This window comes from Dermacentor variabilis, chromosome 7, assembly GCF_050947875.1.
Source record: "Dermacentor variabilis isolate Ectoservices chromosome 7, ASM5094787v1, whole genome shotgun sequence".
NCBI classification, from domain to species: domain Eukaryota; kingdom Metazoa; phylum Arthropoda; class Arachnida; order Ixodida; family Ixodidae; genus Dermacentor; species Dermacentor variabilis.
In genome coordinates, this window is record NC_134574.1 from 51789017 (window position 1) to 51804705 (window position 15689).

The 15689-nt window shown below is 42.5% G+C and overlaps 1 long non-coding RNA gene across 2 annotated transcripts in view; it reads right to left on the reverse strand.

Annotated features, from left to right (window-relative positions):
• Nucleotides 1–1325: 1325 nt before the first annotated feature.
• Nucleotides 1326–15689, reverse strand: part of LOC142589032 (uncharacterized) — a 39844-nt gene continuing 25480 nt past the window's right edge. The window contains exons 4-5 of one of the 2 annotated variants that reach the window (XR_012829786.1): nucleotides 12159–12245; nucleotides 1326–1927 (exon numbers count right to left, since the gene is read on the reverse strand). This is a non-coding gene — a long non-coding RNA (uncharacterized LOC142589032). The remainder of the gene's footprint in view (nucleotides 1928–12158; nucleotides 12246–15689) is intronic. The other variant, XR_012829787.1, reaches the window with a different exon arrangement.

Below are 15689 nucleotides of genomic sequence, written 5' to 3' on the forward strand. Positions count from 1 at the left end.
AATACCTCGGGTAAGAGAACATAAATACCTTCCTATACGGATAAAAGAAGGCAATAGATATATGGAAACAGGAAACAACAATAACAGTGAAGGCGAAGAGAAATGCAGCCATAATGAAGCACAGAGCGCCATGGGGATACAATAAGTACGAGGTACTCTGGGGTATGTGGAAAGGACTAATGGTTCCAAGGCTTACTTTTTGAAATGCGGTTGCTTTCTTTAAAGTAGAGGTAAAATCAGGACTCGATGGGAACCGAAGGAATGTGGCACGTCTCGCATTGGGCGCGCACGGGAAGACTACGAATGAAGCTCTGCTGGGAGGTACGGGCTGAACTAGTTTTAAAGTGAGGGAAGCTCACAGTAAAATTGATTATGATGAAATACTGAGGAATATGTAAGAAAATAAATGTGCTAAGAGAGTGTTGAGGTATCTGTACAGAAAAAGCATTGATTCACAGTGGAAAAAAACTAAACAAGGAAGCTAACCAGCAAGTATGCGGCCTGTAGGGTGGGCAACACAGCAACAATGGACGTCAAGTGGAAAGTCAGATGGGCTGAAATAACCTCACCAGTGGCGGCAATGGAAAAGAATCTTGCCATGAGTAAGAACTTAAGGGGCAAAACAAAATCAGGAAAGAAACACTTTATGATACCTAAAAGCGAAGCTCATTACTAAGCTCAACACGCCCCTATAAAGCGAGGTATAAGAATGAAGAAGAACCATGTCCTTGCTGCGGTAAAGCTAGGGAAACGATGGAGCATGTTTTGTTAGAATGTGAAGACATCAGCCCAGTGGTCAATTTAAGCACCACTGGCCTCCTCGAAGGCCTTAGGTTTAACGAGAGCAGTGGAAAAGTAAACATGTCCGCAATAGAGATTAGTAAGAGGCCATTGGAAGGTTCGCGGACGAAAAGTAGGGAAACGACAAAAAACGGAGACGTCAGAAAGCATAGTTCGCCATAGGGGCCAGAAAATTTCGTTGTGGGAGTTCACAGTCTTCTTATTTCTTTTTTTTAATCTAGGCAGTACGTTAGGCAGTATAATAGCAAGAACTTGGTAAAGCAACCCACCACCCCGTTCAAAAGGGGACGCTCATAACATCCATATACATCCATGCATCCGTCCACCGCGCCTGCCCAGCGGTCGTTTTAGCCACCACTGGCCTTTTGGAAGCGCTTGGATCCAGCGAAATCAGGGGAAAAGTAAACCTGTCCGCAATAGAGATCAGTAAGAGGTGATTGGAAGATTTGAGGAATGAAAGCAGGGAAACAAAAAAAATGGAGACGTACAAAAGCAAAGTTCTCATAGGGGGTAAAGAAATTCGCTTGTTGGAGTTCATCGTGCTTTATTTCTGTTTCTTTTTTTTTTGTTTGCCTAGGTAGCACATTAGGCAGCATAATAGCAAGAGCTTGGTGGCGCAACCCGCCGCCCCGTTCCAAAGGTGACGCTCATAACATCCCTCCGTCCACCCATCGAGGCCCCTGCCGCGCTTCGCCCAGAAGCCTGTCTTCGTGTATTGCTTTCGCCGCTAGCGTTTCCCGTCAGATGCTAAGGTTACATACGCTGCACTTGCCGGGAAGCGTGAGAGGCAGTCAGGTATCTTTTAATGCTATCGCATTCCCCTGTTAAGAATGAAGCTTAAGTGTCCTCCAAATTTTATAATAAAAAATTGTGCGCTTCACTCTTGGTCAGCACATCTCGAAAGAGACTGTGGGCGCCACAGCCATGCAACTTCCGGCTGTTGCTGAGCTGCAAGTGAGATTAGCTTCTGGGATTTATTTTGGTCGTACTATTGCTTGGCATCTGTCCTTGTATAACATTTTGGTTAGCCGTCGTGTCCTAAAAGCAGCATGTTGAAAATGATCAAGACACTTCTTATCCACATGGGTAACAGAAACATTCCATACCCGCAGCTCGTAATGTTCATCTGAAAAGCAAAAAAAAAAACGAAAATGTCACAGTTTCGAACAGACAAATCATAAAGTTTCTAGATGAAGCAGTAATGATTTAAGCATTGTTGCCATTGCATAAAAATGACAGAAATGATCATGTCCTTTGTCCTACATTTATAATATTACAGTACTTGCTTAAGGGAGGCTTTTCTGAATCGGCGCCCGATTTTCTGAGTCAAGCAGTGGAGCTGGGCTCACTGCCATCTACGGTGAGCTGAACTTCACCGGTGAGGAAGTAGTCGGCTCACAGAACAATGTCAGCAGGCAGGTCCTCGAAGAAGGGCACTACGGCAAGGAACTTGCTCCCGGCTTCGGTTAGGAGCTGAAGGTCCAGCGCCCCGACAAGCAATACACAACCACCCAGACTCCACAGCGCTGTCTCGGTCCCAGGCTGGAGGGTGATTGGGCCGTAGTTTCAAAGCAATGCCGTACGATGAGCTCCAGCATCAGCAAGAGCCGCAAGCTCGCCGACGCGGACCTCATCTGTTGGGAACGGCCGCGTTTGGTATTGCATGGCTTGACGGGGCACTTGTGGGAAGGTCTTATATCCATGGCCGAAGCGCCTGCGCGATAAGCGTGCGCATCGCAGAGAGTTGGGCTCCTGTGGGGACCCAGCATCCAAGCGCCTGCTAGTAGTTTCCTGTAACTGGGTCGCCCCTCGAACGAAAGTCACCCTATCATCCTGGACAGCCAGTGGAGAAAGTATGGCCATGTGCGTTGGGTCATGTAAGCCATCGACGACTTACTTTCGGGCTGCCGGAGAGGCCCAGACTTGTCGCAAGCTTGTAGGCGGCATGTTTGTCGCAAATGTAAGTGACGATGTCTTCGGTTGCAGCTTTCTGGCGTGACCGCATGTGCATGAATCAATGGCGTCATAAGCACTTGAAAGAGCTGCATATGTGGACGTCAAAGGCGCGCCCCACGTTAGGCATGACGCATATTCGGTTTCATGAGAGCGATGCCAGGCCTCAACAGCGGCTCGCAGACGACTTGCTGCGATGGATTTCGTGATGGACTCTGGCCAACAGTGTTTTGCGGCAACAGAGTCGACGGCGCAGACCCCAGTGGTGGGGTCGGCCTTAAACCCGTAAAACCTTGTAATTACATTTTCACAGAGTGGAGTGAATTCGGCGTACCCAATGCTGGAAGTAGAGCTGCTTGCCATGTTGCTCAACTGTTGTGCCAGCATGGAAAATAGACGGGCAAGTTTGGCGTTGCAGCCCTGCTCTGGGGTCACTGTGAAGGCTCGGACGCCGTCCCCGTGTGATCCGAAAGGCCCGAAAGGACTCATCAGCTCAGAAAGGTCGTGGATGGAGGCGAATTAAGATCCGATGGTTACGTGTTTTGCGATTGCGCCATTGTAAAGAAGAAACAGGGACAACACCCGTTCACCTGGGCTAAGCTGTTCTATTCGGCCTCTTCGGCTTCCTCGCGCTCTCCGAGCGAGCCGCCCAGCCGGAGCTCTGCTCGGTCTCCACTATAATATATATATATATATATATATATATATATATATATATATATATATATATATATATATATATTATATATATATAGAAAAATTGAGACGCTCGGTTCCCCTTCTTATCTCGTTTACACATATATATATATATATATATATATATATGTAAACGAGATAAGAAGGGGAACCGAGCTTCTCAATTTTTCTGAATCATGACCATATAAAGCCCATAGACAATGCAGCCATACCGAAATTTGCTGTTGCATATATATGTGTGTATATATATATATATATATATATATATATATATATATATATATATATATATATATATATACATATATACATAAACGGAGAGACAGAACCACGCTGAATACAGAGTTAGAAAAACCAAGTAGAAGGAAGCATTACGTTGGTTCATTACCACTACCGGAACCGTTTAGACATTACCTAAGCAATGAGCGGTACTGGAGTTGCAGCGGTTTATCAGTACCTCGAAATAACCTTAAAGACCAAATGTACCTGATTTTTACATATTTTAAGCGCTCCGCCAAATTATTCCGTCTACTATTTTTACCTAAAGCAGGCTTACAATTATGCAAAGCACAAATTATTAGTTTACGCGAGCTTTGCAAGCCCAAATTTTGAGTGTGCTCACATCGTGTGGTTTCCGCACACAATCACTAACACAAATTACCAGGAATAGGTCGAGTGAAACATTATCAGGTTATTCTTAACAAAGATAAACGCCATGATTCTGCCACCTAGCTTGTAAAGCAGTCAGGGCTTGGTGCACTTTGAACAAATGCAAAACAAGGACGCCTGAACTTTGTGCTAGAATTCATGTCAGTTTAAGGTTAACAAATCCCAATATATATTTTATGAGCCCTGTGCATCTTGTCACCATCATTATACCTTGACTGTGTTTGTTATTACGATAGCACATTCAAATGTTTATTTCAAAAGAGTGCCGACGGACATTTTTTTGCTATTCATGTATACTCCAAACCTAGTATATAATTGTATATACTGCATTGATGCTCACTGTAATATTTCTTTCCCGGAGCTTGCAGTGTTCCTAAGCTACCCTAGGGGTGGCATTGTATTAGCAGCCTTATTATTTCTCCTGAATTGTTTCGAGGAGCCTTGCGTTGGTTGTGACAGTATTTCATACTCTGTAGCACTGACCGCCTAACTTGATCTCGAATGACAATAGCTGTATTGAAAAATACATAAAATACGATACCACGATGCAAATATTAGTAACTCACAAGGAAGAAACATTGGCTTTTATCTTTAGGTGGTGCGATATTGTGACTACAATATTATATAGTTGCGCGAGTAATTTTTATATGTTCCACGGCACAGGTCCGTGGCTACTTGCAGTGATAGATTTGTAAATGAGAACCAGAAATTGTTGCAGAACTTTGAAAAAGCAGGCACTGTAAAATAACTAAAAAGCACAGCCAAGCTTATGCTCGATGTTGGTGTGTTTGCATTCAGTGTTTGCATTTATCTGTGTTTGTTGCCGTATCTGGCTGAAATTCTTTAGATTACATCACAATTCTTTGGACACTATCGATGACCATAACCCATTTCGTGACATTTACTTTTTAGTACTTTAGCTTTTGATCTGGCGTTCAGCGCTGTCCTATACTTACGATATATTCAGTTGCAATCGTGGGGGCAGTATTTCACGTCAACACGAATGTTGCGTTTGAACCTAGCAAAAGACATCACACGCTTGCGGATGGGGTGCAAATATGTTAGCTGGCACAACAGCTGCTTTCAACATGGCCAGACCTTTGAGCTCTAAAACGTAATAAGATATCAAAACAATTGTTCTCATCTAAGACCAACATGAGCTATTACATTTTCGTCCACGTTAGCACGACCTGTCTGAAGAAAGCCTCTGTACACGAACGATGGCAAGTTAGTCCAAGCACGATCTCTAAATCACCTAGAACATAGTTACTGAAAACCAGCTACTAGAGAGACACTAATATAGCGACTACTCAAACAACTTTTTTGCATGAGAACCATCTCTCAGTTAAATCATGGCGTGGCCATTACAACAAGAACAAACTAGTTATTATCCTTCAGTGTAGATCCTGACAACCAACGCGTTCGTGTCAACGTTTGATTGACAAGACCAGCCTTATTTTGCATTTAACGAATGACTTCATTTGAAGCTTGTTCTAGTAAACTACGTTACCAGTCCATGTTCCACGCCTGAACAATAAGCGTTTTTAAATTGAAGAGCTGCATACACCTCCCTAGAGCTCTCGCATTTATTTCTGTATTTGTCATTTACTTGCCTATATAATGTAGGGTAGCTGTGTGGGCCATTTCTGGTAACTGTAGAACTCCCATGCAAGTTTTGTAGGTATTGCCATTTTCACTTAGACGATCACCAGTAGGAAGGAAGGATCGTCTACGGCTTGATATTATTATATGATGTCTCGTATTCTTATTTTTAGAACATATGTTTTCCTACATGTCTCCGAAAATAATTAACATTTCAATATTCGCAATATTTCGCGATTGTCTATTTTAAGAACCCGAGCTTTAAGGCACAATTGAGAGCCTACCATCCAAAGTATTAATGTTCGTAATAGAAAAAAGATAGGCGGCATTATTTGAGGAAAAGTAGAGCAGTCGGCCTGACGTAATATTCTCTATACTCCGTTTCAGCGCTGTGGAAGCGACGCAATTAGTTTGGTGACGAAAATATATCACTCCGCGCGGTCCATCTATGTTTCGCCGCAAGCCACTATTGTTTGCTCACGTGATCGTGCACATGAGGCCGCCACGATGAGCTGTCAATAAAGAAGCCGAAAGGAAGCGTAACGAAAAACAAACTGATCTAAAGCAACGCATTAGATAGCCGTATAGGAGAGTTTTTTTTTTCCAGGTATTAACACAGTTTTTCATTCAATTATGAGCCCATTAAGGAGAGTTTCGCACAGTTGCTATCAAAATATCGAACTATATTCAAGTACGGACGCAGCAACTGCAAAAAGTATCTGTACCCTCCACAGCGTTGCACCTGATGTCTGAAACGGAGCATTGCCGCTTCCCTGCTCAAAGCGAAGTAAAACATCATAGAAAGAGGAGTTTGAGGAGCGTTGATGAGGGTAGACAGTTGAATGCTATTATAATACACGTGTGTGTCTAGTGAAATTGTTCACAGCCTTGAATATAGGCCTGTGGCATTAAAGATTGTAAGAGAGGCTTGCTTCGTGATTACTGTGTTTGGCCAAGAAGCCAGCAATCGTTTTTCAGTCAACGGTCTGTCAAGTCTTGTCAAGTCTGTCAAGGTGTTGTCTACGAAGAATTCAAAGCCTGCCGTTCACGATAATCTTTGGGGCTGGCAACAAGCACGTGTTTTACAATCTCAGGCGCACTGCAGGTATCACACTCTGGTGAGCGGGTGCGTTGCATGCGATGCAAATATCACAACCTGGTCAAAGCCTCTGTAGGACGTTCGCATGGCTCCGTTGGATGTCACACGCGTCCGTTTGCGATATCTATCTTGGTGTGTGCAATGTCTTGCTGTTCCAATTGCTCATTGCTCAGATGAGAAAAACTGCGTGACCTTAGAGGAAGCTTTGGCTCGGGGCCTCCTTTCTATATACGTAGGAAAGGAGAAATCGTTGTTCTCGGCAACGACTGCACCGAATTTCATGGCTATTGTTACATGTAAGCGAGAACGTGAAATTATAGTGACTGTTGGACGCCTATCTTTGATATAGATCGGTGATATTTTGATAAGGATGATTTAATATTGGAAAATTTGTCAACGAAAATATGACGTTTGCAGTTGTATCTCAGAGAAGTTAGACAATATCACAATTCAGCGAGTTGCACCTGGTCATAAAGCTAAACCATATGAAATGCATATACTATATTTTTCGCACTGTGAAATACAGTGCTAAATAGTGAGTAGAACATTTTTAAAACTCTTTTACACATTGCAACAAATGCGCGTAACCTGTGAATTATTATGCCGTATTTGTTCGCTACAATGCTCTAACTGATGAAGGTGACAGAACTACGATATCTGTTTTTTGTAATAAAACAAAAAACTACGAGTTTGTAAACTTCGTGCATCTCTTTTTTTTTTTAATTTTACCAATTTTTTGGAATGGTGTGGAGAACCAATTACGACCCTAAATGAAAGTCTCACTTCTTACAGCTACTATTGGTTATTCTTTTCTCTCAAATGCAACAAAATTGATCTAGAGTGGTTCAGGGGTTTACTCAGAAACGCATTTCTGAGTTTCGCATGCGTTCCTATAGGCGGAATTGGAGTTTCTCCCCTTATAGAGCTCCGTCTTAAGGATGGAATGGCAAAAATATGCAGTCCTGTAAGCTCATTTTCGATATTGTAGCAGCAAGATCATTTCTTTACAGTCCGCAGTGTCCGGGGATTCAGTGGCGTACAATACGGTGTCCTGTCTTATCCGCTAGCGTGCAGTTCCGCAACAGCCAAGGCTACGAACTGGTACGAATTTTATATCTGGCAAGGGCACTGTCTCTGAAATGTGTCTAAAGGAATTCTTATCGTTCGTAGCTTCCTCTTCTGCTTAGGCGGGTGTCAGCGTTCGTCGGCGGCCGTCAGTTGAGTAGGTTCTAGGTGCACTGAACGTCTTCTATAACAAGGTGACCAAGTGGTTTACACATTAGCAATTTCGGTTTATTCTGAATTTTAGGCAAACATTCTCCTAAGGGACCGAGTCTATAGTGTTCGTGCTGCGATGTGACCGACAAGCTGTTAACGTTGCATGTCGTGCGGGAAGATAACCCCTAGGTACACAGACTAAATTACGCTTAATTTTAATTTATATGCGACTTATTTTTACATTTCGTGCGCATTGACTTGTGCCGTTGGTTGCGCTTGCGTAAATGCTTCGTTCGTGATCCCTATCAATCAAGAATATGCCTGTAGATTACTGGTAGGGTGTCCATATCTGCTTCTCGAATGTTGGTTCGAATCCAAACTAACGCGGAACATTTTATCTTGCGTATGTTCATTAAGCTCTTGAGGTGCTCGGGCGCCAGGTTGAGGAAGTCTGGAAGTGCGCAAGGTGGAGCAAGCTTCAGGAACGGGCACATTGTCATCCACCCGAAGGTAGGAAGAAGCACATTTCTAGGGAGATAGGATTCACAGTTTCCGAAAAGTTCTTCCTCGTGCGGAGATCGAACCTGGGGCTCACGCCTTTCCTAAGCAATTTATAATCACTAAGCGCATTAGCATGGCCATGGAGTGCGTTATCCAAACTGAAGATGACGAACGCAGTTCATGTAAAGCCTCATCAAAGCAGTTGTAAGGCGAGGGGACCCTAGTACTCAGTCGCTATCAATGTGAAGGTGATGCATCTCTAGAATTCGGCACGCTGTCCTAGAATAAGAAAATATATGGTTGTTAGGCTTCAAATCTACTGTATAAATATCTTCCTGCAAACATCTATTACAAAATAAATACGCATGCCCACTTATGCTTCAGAAGTTTTCATAAATAATGACAAAACATGCCCCCTTCGCTGCAAAGGTACTGAATAGGAACACCATATACGCTACGTTATTAGCATTTATCCATGAAATATTCACGTAGTACAAAGCAACACCCTGTAGTCGCTCTTAGTCCCTCCTTTGAGATGCAAACGCAGGTCATATGCAATGTGCAATAATATATTTGAAAAAGGCAATTGGAATGGAAGGTCGGCGCAAACGTCTTACTTTGTTATAGGCGGAGTAGGCCTACAATTAACAAATATCAACGTCGCCTGGCTATAAGGGCTCACCAAAGTTTATGTGTGGCGCATCCTTGTACCTCACTCATCTTGCACTCACTAAGGCAGTCAACTCACGGGATGATTAACCACCGGTGACTAATTACACAAAAACGCGTCCATTGACTTTGCAGAGCCCTGTGTTTTTAATAAACAGTCGCTACCCCCTAGCTTGTGCCACCTGCACATGGTTGCCCATACACAGGTCATCTTTCTTCCGAAGTTACAGATGCAATTTGCCTAGTTCCTTCAGCATCGTTCTCTCAAGCGCCTTGGTATACTCTACCTGTCCACCTGTGTCGGTTTCGGGTACGGTCTATAATGAAGGTGTTATTTCCTGGAAAATATTCACCGCACAATCAATCCAATAAGACTGTACAATTTACTATTTTCGTCACATCCCTTCAGGTTCAGGAATATTAACCTGATTCCCATCAATTACGCCTTTCAGCCTCATCTTAGGGGCCGACTAACCTTGCGCAGATTAACTTTACGCAAGAACCCTTGGACTTTCGGCGAGAATGTTTCTCACATTCTTTATCGCTACTTATGTCAGCATTCTCACTTCCGATACCTCCAGCAAACCTTAACTTCTCACACATTATAAGGATATGATAACTGTCGATGAGTACATTGTAAAACAACATGAAAAACTCGCGATACAGCTTTCTCTTGCTGAATACGTGCTACATAAAATGTTTTTCCGAGCGTCAAATAAGCCCGCCAACACGCGCAATACTGCCGCGCGACCGGCCATTTGAGGCACTTTGCGTGGTATAACTGTTGCAATGCTAATCGCTATAACGTTCAAATTCATCGGAAGGTAAGTTCTGGCTGACATACATACATACATATACATATACATATATAAATATATATATATATATATATATATATATATATATATATATATATCTACACACTTTTTTCTTCGTTGCTGCTGCTCCACTAAGACCCGCGAGAAAGGAGGGATGAAATGCACTTTTCTGCTGGCACCCTTCCACTTCCTTGGAGCGCACCACACAGGTGTATGTCCGATTGAGAAAAAAGACGAAACTCGTGCTAACATTCTGAGCCCACTTCCCCTGCTACAAAATGAAAATAACCGTTACTTTATCAATGCAGTTTGTCGCTACATTGTTACAATTCTAATTGCTTTAACGGCGACATTACCGGTGAAACCGTGATAACGTGCAGCTGTTCTTCGCGTCTCGCGTGGAGCGCATAATGATCCGCATGTCGAACTATCCCCGGACGTGATTGATTTCACGGCGACAGTCCTCGCGAGATGCTTTCTTCTGTAGTTTTTTTCTGTAGTATCTTTGTGAACAAGGGGACAAGGTGCACCTTGAATGCTCAAGAAATCGGCTGCGTAGTAGCTATGTGTAAAATTCAACAGTGACAAGAGAAAGTGAAATAGGAGAGAGCGCTTACTACAATATTTTATGGCACGAAACACCAGGCATAACTAACACATGCTCCACGTGTCTAGCCTTGCTTCTTCTTAACGTATTGATTTTTGCACTATAAGTTGTAAGCGTAGAGATCTTGCACAATTCATTATCAACTTTGCCAAAGCAAATAGTTGGCATGTCTCACGCTGAGGAAGGGAATGGCCCAATTCTCGCCTCCTGTATCTACCGGTGTGTACAAGGGATACATTTTTTTAGAAAAGAGGGAACATGATGAGGCGCAGTATTACATGCTCGGTAAGCCCTGGACCCTTTCGTTTGTTATTTTCAATCAAAAGCAAGGCGCCTATATTTCCGGCTCTCACGTTTACCGTGAAGCATTGATTTCCTACTTTAATTAGCAAACTAACGTTCATGACAATAATATTTTCACGTAACATTTTCTCCAAGGCAAGTCAATATGGGATGTGGAGCACTCGTTGAGCGCTTGGATCGCAGTACTGTGGTTCTTTATTAAAAACTAAGAAACTACTTGTTACTTTCTTTACCATTAAGAGTTGTTCTAGCATGTTAAAGAGTTAGCCTGATCGCTAGCTTGCAAAAACGCGATAAAATGAGGCGCCCTTGTCATAACATCTCTTTCTTCGTTTGCCTTGCGAGTGATGGAGACATGGTCACGTGAAAGCAAAAAAAAAAATATATGCCCCAACATCTGCTGCGGACGCCGTACATTCGACAACGGATGCATCGAGGTGGCACATTAGAATTTACGCTGAATTTTACTACCGTTTCCTGAAATTGGGAAAGATGTTTTGTTTATTAAATTTCAACCGTTTAATTAGGCAATCCTTCTCTGGAATTAAAGTGCTCAAGTTATATTCAAGTGCCCTGACAAAGCCCTGCTACACACACATTTATCAGAGACAGCAAAAAACAAGCAAACAAAAACCAAAATAAGCTATACCCACGAGCACGTCAAAGAAATTAAACATCAATACAAATGGCAACTGAAAAGTACCAGGGGATCGGCCCATATACGATTGCACATGCATCGTTCTATGTAATGTGAAACGGACGGCAACAGTTGTGTTAAACAGCATTTTGACATCGCACAGTACCTTAGGCCATAAGCAACAAAAATATATAGAACTGGCCCGTAACACGATAGCGTCAGCAATACATACCGCATGAAGATTGTTATTCTATGGATACAGTACCTTAGGTCATAAGCAACAAAAATATATAGAACAGGCCCGTAACACGATAGCGTCAGCAATACATGCCGTACGAACATTGTTATTCTATGGATACAAACAAGAGATAACTGTTAGCCTTTTCTTGAGGGCATATATCGCAACCTGCACTGCAGAAACATGTTACAAATATTGCGATGCTTGTTTAAAAACTATGCAATAGAGAGGAAATGCCCATAGTTCGGAGGAGTTGTGGCTAACATCAGGCAGTAGGGTAGCATATCATAGGTATAGGTTGCAAAAATTTCCAAGGCTTCTTTTTTCCTTAATTGATGCATACGTACGGCCAGATATGGAAGATACCAAGAACACTCCACATTTGCCATCACTGCTTTCATACAAGAGTCGTTTGGTTTCAGTGTAAATGATCTCTGCGGAAAAGAGAAAACCACCTCGAATGTTACTTATCAAAGAGTGTCCATGCGCGAATTGGTGACACCGTTCAAAGAATAATTTCCTTGCTTCTTCTCCTCGTCCATTATTAGATTGGGCGCACACGTTTAATTTCCGTTAGGACATAAGTATTACTAATGGCATAAAAGGACACAAGACAATTATTTTCAAATCTCCAAAAAGTCGGAAATTTGTTTGCGATTGTAGGCTTTTGCAGCAGTTCCTCGATATTAATTTTATTTCAAGAAACATTAAAATTAAATTAAAATCATCTCTTTTATTGTTTGGCAGCATAGTGAGCTGTGAACCTGCATAAAGCTTCAGGTAGTCTCGTGAAAAGGGTTAATGCGTTTTCATTGCTTTGTCTGTGCAAATTTCGTAATGAACAGCTAGCACGCGTTAAACTGACCAGTATGTGGCCTTCACCAAACCCAAATATCGCAGTGTTTCAACCGAAAAGACAGTTACCACGATTCGATATACCATAAATTTCAATTTAGCTCAGTTGAAATTCTCTCTTAATCTTCGTCTGGGTTTTTGTAAAGCCTGTGCCCTTACTTTGTGACCACTTATACATATACTATCGTATATATGAAGCGTTTCCCAAATGAGCACTACACAATGTATATATATATATATATATATATATATATATATATATATATATAGTATGAGTGTGTGTGTGGTGGCACTGGCAAGCACTCTCAAGGTTAACTGTAATAAAACAGAAATACCCAAGAAAATAGATGGGATACAGCATCGCACACGTAATGCGAATACGTTGGATCGTTCCCCACCTGCGACAAATTCTTTTTCATCCACTTTAATTGGCATTAATTTATCATTTCTGTAATACAACTAGTAAGTACGAGTGATTTCCTTTATGTTGCCCTTGGCGTCTATGTTGGCTACTCAATGACATTTATATATATATATATATATATATATATCGCGTGCAATTTGCATATATACTTGCAGTGTATATGCAAATGTCTACATCTGTTTTAAATAGCTATGCTACCTGCTATTCAACGAGGAGTAGTGTTTTTCAATGACTATCAAGAGAGCTATGTCAAGGGTGTTTCAGCTAATTTCAGCCAGAGTTTAAAAATATGCCGACGCAACCCAATGCATGTTTCTCACTACTGTGTGCAGTGCGTAACGTTATTTCTGTATTTTGCCTAATTAAATAATTATCCAAGATTAATGAACGAAGTTCTGAAGCAACGAAGCTAGAAAAAAATATTGTATTAGAAAATTGCGGAGTAGTTTGCGAAACGTCCGAATAAACAGTTTCTTTCTTTCTATCGACTAGGTATTATTGTTCTTCAGCGTACTGTGAATGCCCGCGAAATACAAACAAACACCACGCGACATGCCCGCTTGCGCGTCGTGGTTGCACTGCCCCCAAACGTTCCGCGCACAAACGAACATATAATTTAGCCGGGTGTGCTGCAGCAGCATCTGGTCATTGCTGCCATCAACCACTGCGTGGGAAGCACATCGCTCGCCCAAATCGCACAGCCAACGCCTTTGTCACTGCGCTGTCGCCTGTGAAGCGACAACACGCCCTGCAGGATGCTAGGTTCGTTTGTACGCGGGCAGTTTGGGAGCGCCGCAATCGCAGTGCGCAAACGGGTATGTCACGTGGTATATCATCACGTGGTGGTGACGTTGAAGAACGCAGTAGCAATACTATGGACGACAAAACTAACTTTTATTGGGCGAAGCTGTGCCCACAAAACATGCTACACATATAGCGCAACGATAGTGGCGAACACGATCGCGGATCGTCGAAAATCTGACCAGCGCGTCAAGCGCGTCGCCTTTAATACGTCAGACGACGAATGTTCCAGAGTAATCGCTGGGACCCGCGTGCCTTCCACAATGTTCTACATTATTCGCGTCGCGCACACATGCGATCAGATTACACAAGGTTCGGTCAGAGACAGTGGATAGAAGCATCGATAACATTCCAGAAACTTCCGATACATGCAGGCACGTCCTGCGCTGTGCGATAACATTTATTAGGCGGGAAAACGTGTCCCCCGATAAAGACAAACCAGTACCCGTGTCAATATCTTTTTGTATGTACGGGTATGTACGCGGTATATCTTTCGCAGTAAGCTGAAAAACACTAGACACTAATACTTACTAGACAGAATCTTAGAAACTGTCTAGTCAGGCGTTTAGAAAAGTGCTCTACAACTTTCTCATTTGAAATTTTTGTCTATGTTGCTTCAGAAGTTGGTTAATTATTCTTGACTAATTATGTAATTAAGCAAAATACAAAAAAACAGCTTGACACACTACACACAAATGTGAGCAACATGCATTTGGTCGCGTCGCATTAAAATGCATAGGCATTTTTTTTACTCTGGCTAAAGTTAGCTGAAACACTCTGTACACAGGCGCTCCGAAAAGAAAGCGTACTTCACTGTTTTATAGGGAGGAACACAAAGCCGTAACTTATGCCTGCTATCACAAGCTTTCATACTCGTGGTACAGTATGTCAAGATCTGTACGTCTGCTTTTGTACTAAATCGTGTTATCACAGTAATACTGAACCTATATCCGACACGCCCTTATTCAGGGTCTGCTGGATAAGTTTAGCCGAGGTGTGAAACTATTTTTAACACTAAAGGAGGGTATGACCATTTCTATGTTGTTATTATTATATGGAGCAATCCACACTGTTCGTCTATTACGCTTCCCTGCAATGTTACTCAAGAATAATAACCAACTTCGCTAGTTTTCAGTTTATGAAAAATATCCAATATGAAACGTGTCGAACGTTCTGCGAAACAATTATGACCGTGCGACTTGTTACGTAGCAATTCTTTCTGCGTCACCGCGCTTGGACGAGCGGCGCAATTATCCTAGCGTGCTTCCATTCAAAAAGTGAGATGGCAGCGACACATTTGCATTTTAAGTGAGAACTCTGCTTCTTTCACGGAGCTTTAGGATAGCGATAATCAGACTAGGCCATATCATCATCATCATCAACAACAACATCATCACCATCAGCCTGGTCACGCCCACTGCAGGGCAAAGGCCTCTCCCGTACTTCTCCAACTACTCCGGTCATGTAATAATTGTGGCCATGTTGCCCCTGCGAACTTCTTAACCTCATCCGCTCACCTATCTTTCTGCCATCCCCTGCTATGCTTCCCTTCCCTTGGAATCCAGTTCGTAACCCTTAATGACCATCGGTTATCTTCCCTCCTCATTACATGTCCTGTCCAAGCCCCATTTATTTTTCTTGATTTCAACTAAGATGTCATTAACTCGCGTTTGTTCCCTCACCCAATCTCCTCATTTGTTATCCCTTAAAGAGGCACCTATAATTCTTCTTTCCATAGTTCTTTGCGTCGTCTTCAATTTATGTAGAACCCTTTTCGTAAGCCTCCCGGTTTCTGCCC